We start from the raw sequence: 11286 nt of genomic DNA, 5'->3' as shown, positions 1-11286 counted from the left end.
TGTGAACAGAAATAGAGCTCTCAAAGAAAACACAGGAATGGTCAGACAGTGCAACATCAGTCACCACAACCTCAGAGATATTCAGACCCTTTGAGATAATTAAGTCCAGAGTGTGCCCCTTATTGTGCGTGGGCTCCGTCACATGCTGAGTCAGTCCAGCTATCAAGAACACAAAACAGTTCTTGAGCCCCTCTGTCCTGGGGGTTGTCAACATGAATGTTAAAATCACCAACAATGACTAGACGGTCAGAGTCAATACACACTATAGACAGCAGTTCAGTAAAGTCATCAAAAAAGCTTGCACAGTATTTGGGTGGTCTGTAGATATTTAGGAACAGAGCTCGAGAGGAGCATTTCAGCTGAAGGGCCACATATTCAAAATAATCAAAGTTTCCATACGATGTCTTCCTGCATTGAAGGGAATCATTGAACAGAATAGCAACTCCATCCCCTTTCTTATGCATTCTTTCCTGACTCATAAAAGTCTTTAACCATTTTATTAAAAATATTTCAACTTCTACTGCTGTGTTCAAATAAGGGTATTAAGCACTTCTCAGACACGCAAAATAAAGCACTCAATAAGTGCTGGGGAAAAACAACTTAGTGGAAAAACTTGAACGTCTTCTGTTTTTAGTATAATAATCACATGTGGCCCGAAGTCTTTACCACAAAGAAGTTCAAACGGTTGAAAAAACGTAAGCTTTACGAGACCGAAATGAGAACAAAGCACTTCGTGTGAGTGATGTTAGGAAGTGCGTCTAACCTCATGTTTTTTCTGCGGTGAAACGGTGACATTTACTCAGGGATTTGAGATGCTAAGACTCACAGCTGAATAAAGCCTGTGTTCTAGGGATGGCTCTCTCCAGGGGGAAGGCCAGGTGTGGCTGTACGCCTCTGCACACCGCACTTCACTGCCAAGTCGTTTTTCAAGAACTGTCCCTCGGTCTGAATAACATTTTAAATGATGGGAAAACTTTTCCGCGGTCGATCATCTTTCAAATTGGCTTTTAATGTGTGATTGTTGTTTAATTGTTCGATTTTAATGTGATTTTTACTTTATTTAATTGTTGTTCTTTTTTAGTTGTTACTACCTTTGTAGAGCGCCTTTTCAGCTCCGGCTCGGAGCTAGAGCCTGAAAAGCGCCGGGTTTTCCAGTTCACACCGGAGCTGCGCCGGCTCTTAGCTCCGGAATCCGCTTCATTTCCAGCTCCAAAAAATTGTCGGTCCAGAGGCAAGAGCTTTGGAGCTAAGAGGTGACGTCGCTTACTTCTCTCTTACGTCGAGGCGTGCAGGAAACTAAACCCACCTCCCATGGGTCGACTGTTATGCCTGCCTACAAGCAGTAGTGCCTATAAACACACTTTATAAAGTCCGGCAACACTAACCAGGCTTCGTGTGATTCTGTTTATGTGTGCCTTACTTTGACCATCCGTTCGCTGTTATCGATCATTGTGGAGAGAGGCAGACGTGTTGTTTTGTATTATTGCAGCTATCGGATGCAAGTAGTCAGTTTAGCTTCGGTTGCTATGCCAACATCCAGTGGCGACTGGTCATTAGGGGCAGGTGGGGCACAGCCCCACCTAGTGTCAGCAGAAAGTATTACAAATAATGATTACAAAAAAATGCAAAAAATAAATAAAAAAATATATAAAATATATTTTAATATCATGTGTAATCATCTGATTCGTCTGTACATTGCTGTTTTAGTCTGTGTTCTTCTAATTAGTGTCTACAGTGTGTGCCTATTGAGCTGTTTAGAGCCATGTGGGACAAAACCCGATCCTGCCCCTCCCTCTCCCTGTTTAAGTCAATGGTGACTGTAAAAACTACACTGCGCATGCTCAGAGTATTGTCCTATTTAATGTGTGTGGCAAAAAAATAATGACCAGAGGGGCATAGTGCTGCCATCCCCACCATACGTCATCTCACATAATTCAGAGCTGATTGGCTGTAAGTACGTGTGCCGCGAAAAGTGTGGTGTGTGAAGAGGAGGAGAGAGAGCTGCAGTGAGGCGTCCTAATACCCGGAAGTAAACTGCGCATGGCTTCCCTCGACCTAAAAGCAATGAGATTTCTCCATAGGATTTTAGAAAATAGCTCAAAATAAGATCTGTGGGAAACAAACCGGTTAGATAAATGCACGTTTTGTTCAGCCGGTTAATATCCACATGTCTACCCTACTTTTATAATTTTCGAATCATAAATCTATTGATTAGATTAGATTTATGATAGACTTTTGAAACTACAAGAAGATAAGGAGGACTTTTACAAAAAAGTAATTTTTGTCCAGAGGGATAGGCAAATGGACTTCATATTCATGTCAAGGTAAGACTGCAATTTTATTGAAAATTGGATCTTACTAAGAGAGAACAATTCAATATTTAAATGATACAATTACTTGTTTTGGGTATCCTTCTGTTGAACTGTCTGTTTAAAATTAATTGAAGCATCAGACAAAAAAAGCTTTTGAAAATAATATTATATTTTGATTTAGGTCAAAATATAATATTTGTAAACCTGAAGAGTCAATGCCAGTGCCTCACCAGCCATGAACCTCACTGCAGAAGCTTATATATAGACATCTAAGTTTTTTGTGCCCCACCACTTTTGTACATATAGAAACGCCACTGCCAACATCACCCGTTTTATACCAGAGAAACTTTCATAACAGCGTTGTGATACCAAACAGTGTCAATTCAGACTGACACACATTCACTTAGGGGAACTGGGGATATGCATCAGCTGCTTGTGTGAGTCGGACAGTGAATACTTTAGAGCGGCCGCTGCAGTGTGAGCTAACCGGGAGCTAACGGGAGAATAAACTCCCGTGGAAGAGCAGCCAGCACTGCAGCGGTCGGTAAATGCTGCAGAAACACATTAATAAACAATGAACCACGGCACTCTGGAGCAAAGTATAAGGTTGGAGAAGTCGTTATTCAATTTATTCTGGCTTCGTGTGATTAAAAGCAACACGATCATCGACCCGACGCAGTTGTTGTTGTGAGCGGCCGTTGGGGGGCAAATCAGCGATGTAAACGGTGACGTCATGACGCAGCAAGGGCAGCTCTGGGGCACCAGTGGGCGGTGTGCACAGAGCGGGAGCTGAAAAGGGAAACCGGAGCTGAATCAGAAAAGCTCCCGCTCGGAGCTAGAAACTGAAAAGCGCTGGTGTGAAAGCCGCATTTGAGCACCTGTAAAAGCACTTACAAAATAAATGTATTATTAATATTATTATCCTCTCTTTCAGCCTTTTGATTTCTTCAATTCTTGAAATAACGGTTATTTTTATCAAGTGGTTGGTCGGAAAACTAAGTAATGTTCTCATGTATTGATTTTTAAGGAGATTTAAGTCATTTTTCAAAATATAAGCCCCCTTTTTGTACATAACTTAGTGGATTTTGTTGAAATCTTTGTTGCTTGGAATATCACAACACTGTTTCCTTGCAAAGGTTGGGATAGCGATAGCATATCACGGCAGAAAGAAACATCTTCTAATTTGTTACATTGGTGAATTATTACTTCAAAGTATCAGAATCAGAATAACTCTATTCATCCCAGAGGGGAAATGTACATTGTTACAGCAATAAGTGAAGAGCCAAAAATAGAAAATAGAAACTAAGAGGCATGCATAACATATTAAAGATAAAAAAAGAAATTGCACAAATTATAATTTACAAAAACACACCAAAAAAAGTACCAGTAACCAAATAGATTTTTAAATATGCGTTAGTATGAAGTAGTGTGATGGCAGCCAGGGAACAGAAGTACAAGTGGAAGTAAATATTGGACAGGTATTATTTCAGTAGTTGAATCATCTAACTACGAGATACTGTAGCAGCCAGTACAAATAATAAACATAAAGTGATATATATACACAGTATATATATATAATATATATGGCGCATAAGTGATATTGCACAACAGAGGTGGTGTACTTTGTTGTTAAATGTGCGGTGATCTACCATGGTTGTAAAGTAGATATTGCTATAAAGGCTTCCGCTCGGTAAGGCTGTTTTATTTAGAGGAAAGTTATTGTAGTCAGAGGAAGAGGAAGAGGAAGGTTGTGTTGCAAAGTGATCTGGAGGTGGGACAGAGTTGAGTCAGAGCCGTCTGAGCCTGGGCGAGGTTTCCTCTGAGCGCTGCTGTGTAAACCATTCACTCCTTCCTGCGTCTGCTCCCTAACCTGCGTCGCTTTCTGTGAGGTGAGTCAATCTGCTCACTTTTGATAATCAAGTGTTGTTTAATTTCTAATTTGACTGTTGGCACCGAAAGCATGTAGAACAGATCAGATGCAGATAGCTTTGAGCAACACACTGTAAGCATTGCATGTTTAAGAGAAGTGTGTGTAATGCCAACCACAGTGTGTTAGAGGCACCTGCTGGATGCAAGCCATTCAGAGAGAGCGATATGCCTAACCTCAGAGGTGGGAGAAGTACTCAGATCTTGTACTTGAGTAGAAGTACCAGAGTGTAGGAATACTCTGGTACAGTAAAAGTCCTGCATTCAAAATGTTACTGAAGTAAAAGTATTATCATCAAAATATAGTGAAAGTAGCGACAGTAAAAGTATATATGATATGTTTTATAATGATTGATCAAGTGTTCTCAAAGCTGGTGAAGGTGCAGCTAGTCTGAATGGCTTTGTAGACTGCAGGGTAGCTGGTGGATTTACTCCAGGTGGAACTAAAGTCTGATAACACTTGATTATATTTCACATCTTTCATCCACATCTGAGAAGTAACTAAAGGTGTTAAATACATGTGGTGGAGGACAAGTACATGAACTACCTCTGGTTTGTAGTGGAGTACAAAGTAGCATAACATGGAAACAATCTAATTTCATATTAGTGCTATGGCAGTGAAATTAAAAACGTTGAGTTATTATGAAACTTGAATAGGTGTATTTTTGGGCAGTTGTTTCGGTACCACTTTACAATAAGGCTACTCTTATAAAGGGTTTACGAACTTGGTTTTGTAATTTATTTATTAATTAGGTTGTGAATACTTTATAAATCATTAATAAGCTTTTATAAGACATGAGATAAACAGGGCAACTGTGACCGGTTGCTTGCCAAATAGTGAGCCCACATTTATCTGTACTGCTAAGTCTTATATTGGCTACCTAGCTAACTTCGTCTCCTTCATCAGCCAGCATCCTTGGTATCTGTTTTTCACTGAGTTGATTCTCGCTAAGTAGCCAAGATAAGACCAAATAATGAGCCTGTGTTGATGGATGAAAACTATGTTAGAACTGGTTTATAAATGGTTCTTAATGATTAATAAAGTGTTTACAACCTAACTCATAACCTAATTATAAACCCTTTATGACAGGTCATAAAATGTCACTTTCAATCAGTTTTAAATTCATCTTTGTGTTATTTCTAGGGATGTGACGATATATCGAACATCGAGGTAAATAAATGTCTCAATACCGTCGTGAGACTGACAAAATCTACCGCCATCTTTTAAATAACATTTATTTTTTAAACATTTATTCAACCAGGTGGTCCCATTGAGATCATCGATCTCTGTTTCAAGAGAGACCTGTCCAACATGGCAGCAAGCAGGTTACAACATGAACACAAAACAACAGATAACACAAAAGGACATCGTATGTACAGGGCTACATGTACATACCTAGAGACATTGACAAGTACCAACAGTATATTTATATCTCGCCCTGTGAATCAGCCTCACCTTCTTGGCAACAACGGTATTGTTTTTGAAGTGGTGGAGAGACAATGCACAGTTTGACCCTCTGCCCAAAGCATATCTCTCCGTCCCGGCAACATCAGTACCAAGCAAGAGAGTTTTTTCCACAGCAGGGGATATTGCAAACGCCCAAACATCCCAGCTTCCTTCTACCTGGAAATGTGGACATGCTCATATTCCTGAAAGATAACCTTGATGATGCTGAGTGAGTGAGTGAGTGAGTGAGTGAGTTAGAGTTGAGTTACTTGAAAAACTAAAGTGAAACTTGATTTCAAGTAAAAAAAAATTATTTTTTAAATTCACATTTTTTTTCTTTATTTTTCAATATCGCGATAAATATCGTATCGTGGACTTTTTATCGCGATATTATCGTACCGTGAGTTTTTGGTATCGTTACATCCCTAGTTATTTCTGCACATTTGTACAGCCTTTTACCAGATCTCATTCAGTTTACATTACATTACATTACATTACATTGCATTTAGCTGACACTTTTATCCAAAGCGACTTACAATAAGTACATTCGACCAGGAAGACACAACCTTGAGGAAAACAGAATCATATAAGAACATCAGGTTTCAAAGAGCCAATCGTTTCAAGTGCTGCTCAACTGGCTATAGATAAGCCAGTCCTTTATTAGTATATAAGTGCTCTGTTAGCAGTTCTTTGTTAGTCATTCTATCGCTCGAAGTGGAGTCGAAAGAGATGAGTTTTCAGTCTGCGCCGGAAGGTGTGTAAGCTTTCTGCGGTCCTGATTTCAATGGGGAGCTCATTCCACCATTTTGGAGCCAGGATAGCAAACCCACGTGTTTTTGCTGATGGGAACTTGGGTCCCCCTCGCAGTGAGGGTGCAGCGAGTCGTTTGGTTGATGCAGAGCGGAGTGCACGTGCTGGGGTGTACAGTTTAACCATGTCCTGGATGTAGGAAGGGCCAGATCCATTCGCATCATGGTATGCAAGTACCAGTGTCTTGAAGTGGATTCTAGCAGTTACCGGAAGCCAGTGGAGGGAGCGGAGGAGCGGAGTGGTGTGGGAAAATTTTGGAAGGTTGAAGACCAGACGAGCCGCTGCATTCTGGATGAGCTGCAGAGGTCGGATGGCACATGCAGGTAGAGCAGCCAGGAGGGAGTTGCAGTAGTCTAGGCGTGAGGTGACGAGAGCCTGGACCAGAACCTGCGTCGATTTCTGGGTCAGCTGTGGGCGTATCTTCCTGATGTTGAAAAGCGTGTATCTGCAGCAGCGGGTTGTAGCAGCGATGTTTGCAGTGAAGGACAGGTTGTTATCTAGGGTCACACCCAGATTCCTTGCAGTCTGAGTCGGGGAAACAACAGAGGGGCCGATGTTGATAGTTAGGTCAAGAGAGGGACAATCTTTTCCCGGAAGGAAAAGCACTTCAGTTTTGTCAAGGTTGAGCTTGAGGTGATGAGCTGACATCCACTGAGAGATGTCAGCTAAACAAGCAGAGATGCGTGCGACGACCTGGGTCTCTGAGCGGGGAAAGGACGGGATTAATTGGGTGTCGTCAGCGTAGCAGTGGTATGAAAAACCATGCGGGCTAATGACAGATCCGAGCGAGTTTGTGTACAGGGAGAAGAGGAGAGGACCAAGAACAGAGCCCTGAGGGACCCCTGTAGTTAATTGACAAAGGTCGGACTCAGACCCTCTCCAAGTAACCCTGTAGGTGCGGTCTTTGAGGTATGAGGTGAGGAGGGAAAGTGCAGAGCCTGAAACTCCAAGTTCTTGGAGAGTGCGAAGGAGGATCTGATGATTCACCGTGTCGAATGCAGCAGACAGGTCCAACAGGATGAGGACAGAGGAGAGGGAGGCTGCTTTAGCAGTGTGCAGTTCCTCAGAGACAGCAAGGAGGGCAGTTTCTGTGGAGTGACCTGCCTTGAAACCAGACTGGTGCGGATCCAGAAGGTTGTTCTGATGGAGATAGCAGGAGAGTTGTTTAAAGACAGCGCGTTCAAGTGTTTTAGACAGGAACGGGAGGAGAGAGACAGGCCTGTAGTTTATAACATCAGACGGGTTGAGAGTGGGTTTCTTCAGGAGAGGGTTTACTCTCGCCTCCTTGAGAGTGTGTGGAAAGTGACCAGAAGTTAGAGAAGTGTTGATGAAATGGGTGAGAAACGGTAGAATATCAGGAGCGATAGTCTGAAGGAGGTTTGAAGGGATAGGGTCCAGAGGACAGGTGGTAGGGCGGGCAGAGGTAATGAGGGTAAGAACCTCACTTGGCGAGAGAGGGGAAAAGGAGGTTAGTGTGCAGGTGGAAGGAGGGTCTGGTGACCCAGCGGTGAGTAGGGGTGAGTCAGAAAAAGAAGAGCGAATGTCGTAAACCTTTTTTTCAAAGTGGTTAACAAAGTCGCTTGACAGAAGGGAGGAGGGGGAGGGGCTTGGGGGGGGTCCAAGAGGGTGGAGAAGATGGAAAATAGTTTTTTAGGATTGGAATAGGAAGATTGGATCTTATCTTGAAAGAAAGTGCTTTTTGCCTGAGAGATCAAAGCAGAGAAAGAGGAGAGGAGAGCCTGATAGGTTAGGAGGTCGTCACGGTGTTTGGATTTCCACCATTTCCGCTCTGCTGCCCGAAGGACGGTTCTATTAGCACGCAGTGCGTCATTTAGCCAGGGAGCAGGAGGGGACTGACGAGCCTGCCGAGATGTGAGAGGACAGAGAGAGTCCAGAGAGGATGAGAGAGTAGAGAGGAGAGTTTCTGCAGCAGAGTTTGGAGGCAGGAGTTGCAACGAGTCAGAGGAAGGGAGGGCTGAGAGCACCGAGGAGGCAAAGGTAGAGGGGGAGAGGGAACGGAGGTTACGGCGGACAAGTGCAGGATGAGAAGAGATTAGTTTGTTATGTTTGGAAAGGGGTAAAGAGAATGAAATGAAGAAGTGATCGGAGGTGTGGAGCGGGTTTACAGAGAGGTTAGAAGTAGTGCAGTTCCTTGAGAATATGAGATCGAGGACATTGCCAGCTTTATGAGTCGGTGGGGACGGAGACAGTGAGAAAGCAAAGGCGGTTAACAGAGATGTTAGTTCGTCTATCTTCCCCGTCTGGAGGTTGAAGTCTCCGAGAAGTACAGCGGGAGGGCCAGTTTCAGGGATGTGTGAGAGGAGAGGATCTAAGTCCTCCAAGAAGTCCCCCAAGGCTCCTGGTGGACGGTAGAGAACAACAATGGTCAGTTGTATAGGATGGGTCACAGTGACGGCATGGAATTCAAAGGTGGAAGGAGTGAAGTTAGGTAGCTTGAAGAGGGAAAAGCTCCATTTGGGAGAGAGCAGGAGACCAGTGCCGCCTCCTCTGCCAGTGGGTCTGGGTGTATGGGAGAAGGAATATGCTGTGGAGAGAGCTGCTGGGGTGGATGTGTTGGATGGAGTAATCCACGTCTCAGTGAGAGCAAGGACATCCAGAGACTGCAGGGAGGCGGAGCCAGAGATGAAGTCAGCCTTAGGAACAGCTGACTGGCAGTTCCACAGGCCGCCTGAAACTAGGTGCTGGATCTCAGTGGAGCACGTGGGATAGACGAGAGCGGGCCGGTTATAGTGATTAGGAGATACACGGGGCCAGTGATAATTGCGAGAAGACACATGAACAGGAATGGAGAAAATACACATGATTATAGCATGAGGGGCTGGAAAGCTAAACAAAAGAAAAATAAGAATAAGACACCAGTGATACTTAGCTCAAATTAGAGTAGGATTTGCCTCCTCTTTGCCACCCTCGTGACTCCCGCAGGACTCCAATGTCTTTGGCAGTCTTACTCCCGCAGGACTCCAATGTCTTTGGCAGTCTTCGGCTGTCTGACGCTGCCGCTGACGCTCAAGAAACAGCTGCCTAAATGGACGCCTGATTGCTGAGTTCTCACAGCTAAGGTGCCACGCCCCTCTAGTTAGTTAACTCTCAACAGCTGATGGGCGACAACGCAGAGGGGTGCGTATTTAAATGGAGCCCAGACAGAAACTGGACGCAGTGACAGTTTCACGTGGACAGATCTGAGATTTAAATTCTCTCAAAAGTGCCCTTTTAGCTACAACAACTACAGAACAATTATACAGAGTAGAATAACTGAAATAGAGAAGTCTAATTCAACAAGATTATTACTTACAGCGGTTTCTGCGTCCGAGGAGGTGTAGCAGCCAGGTCAAAGGAGTACACAGTTTAGTGAAGTTTTACAAAAAAGAAGAAGAACCGCAGTGGAAAAAGCAGCCTTCACCACAAAACGGAAAGGGTGAAACTTGTTCGTTACCAAGAAATATACCTCGTCTCACTTCACACTAAAAACCAGGGACGTGCACAGGTACGGGCTAATGTTGCCCGGGCAACGGCCCTTTTGAACTTTTTGGCTGGCCTGCCCCTCTGGAGAGAGCGATTGTCTTTTTTTTCTGTTGTGGCCGAAGAAACATGATAAGCCCACAATTAGTAGAGTCATCTGCCCCCAGTCACGTGACTTTGTTTACAATCTGACAGCTGAAAAGCAAAGGAAAGTCCTCAGAGTCCGGTCCAGCCTCATATGGCTATGGTGATCACACCAAATGCCTGCCTGGCTTTGGTGGAAAATCCCCGGGTCAATCTGTCCCCGGAAATGTCCCCGTTTTTAAATATGCTTAAATTGATTTTAAGTTCTCTCATAGCAGTTAGAGTATAGGGGACAAACCAGGGGACTTTACTTCCTCTTGACACCGTCGGTTATTTAAACACCTAAATATACTTGTTATTGTGCTTCTGTCTTTCTGTGTCTTCTTATCTGCTCCGCAAACTCCCTCACCCTCTCTCTCTTTTCTTGATCGCCCTCTCTCACATAGGCCTACGGGAGAACACTTCACTGTCCCGCTTCATTGTAGGATTTCTGCCATGTCTCTACTTTAGTTTGTCCATCTCTGTTATTAAGTTATGGAATACTAAATAAATAAGTAATTTGATACCTTACCGTTACTGCGCTCATAAAGAATGATAAGAATACGAATAATGCGTATTGAACTGGTTTAATCAATTAGTGAGTTTATTTAAGGCACAGCAGTTACAACGGTCAAACTACATTAAAACAGAATTGTCCGCATTTTGTCTTTAATAGTTACTAACATTAGATTATGTTAATGAGGTATGGACCGCAAAACAAAAAATGTCCCTGGTTTTCATTTTTTATAAAAAGTTCTTTCGGCGGGGTGGGGGGAGGCCCTTTTTCTAGTTTAGAGCAATAGCCCCTCCAAATGTCTGTGCACGTCCCTGCTAAAAACAGTCATATTGTTGCAGTCACTGTACTCTCGAGCTCTGCTGTTGGGAAGATCCCATTGTCTTTAATACGCCAAATTAGTCTTTCATTTTGATATATCCTCCCACAGGCTGATGAGGTGGCTTCAGCCTCCACCAATCCTAACTCAGAAATTGAACTAACCTCACAAACTTCCCTTAGAAAGACTGCTAAATGATGAACCATCCAGATCTCTCAGGTCTTCAGGGACTGGTCAGCTTTCTGTCCCCAGAGTCAGAACTAAACATGGAGAAGCAGCGTTCAGTTATTCTGCTCCAAATATCTGGAACCAACTCCCAGAAACCTGCAGGTCCGCTGCAACTCTGACTACTTTT

At 43.5% G+C, this 11286-nt stretch overlaps 1 protein-coding gene across 2 annotated transcripts in view; it reads left to right on the top strand.

Annotated features, from left to right (window-relative positions):
* Positions 1 to 4113: 4113 nt before the first annotated feature.
* The window catches only part of LOC117466201 (interleukin-1 receptor type 1-like), a 32879-nt gene continuing 25706 nt past the window's right edge, over positions 4114 to 11286 (top strand). Inside the window, exon 1 of one of the 2 annotated variants that reach the window (XM_071207107.1) lies at positions 4114 to 4201. The gene's annotated coding sequence lies outside the window, so the exon portion shown is untranslated. The remainder of the gene's footprint in view (positions 4202 to 11286) is intronic. The other variant, XM_034109334.2, reaches the window with a different exon arrangement.

Source organism: Pseudochaenichthys georgianus, chromosome 21 (assembly GCF_902827115.2).
Source record: "Pseudochaenichthys georgianus chromosome 21, fPseGeo1.2, whole genome shotgun sequence".
Lineage (NCBI taxonomy): Eukaryota > Metazoa > Chordata > Actinopteri > Perciformes > Channichthyidae > Pseudochaenichthys > Pseudochaenichthys georgianus.
The sequence above is the reverse complement of the archived record's forward strand: the minus strand, read 5'-3'. Positions and strand labels throughout refer to the sequence as shown.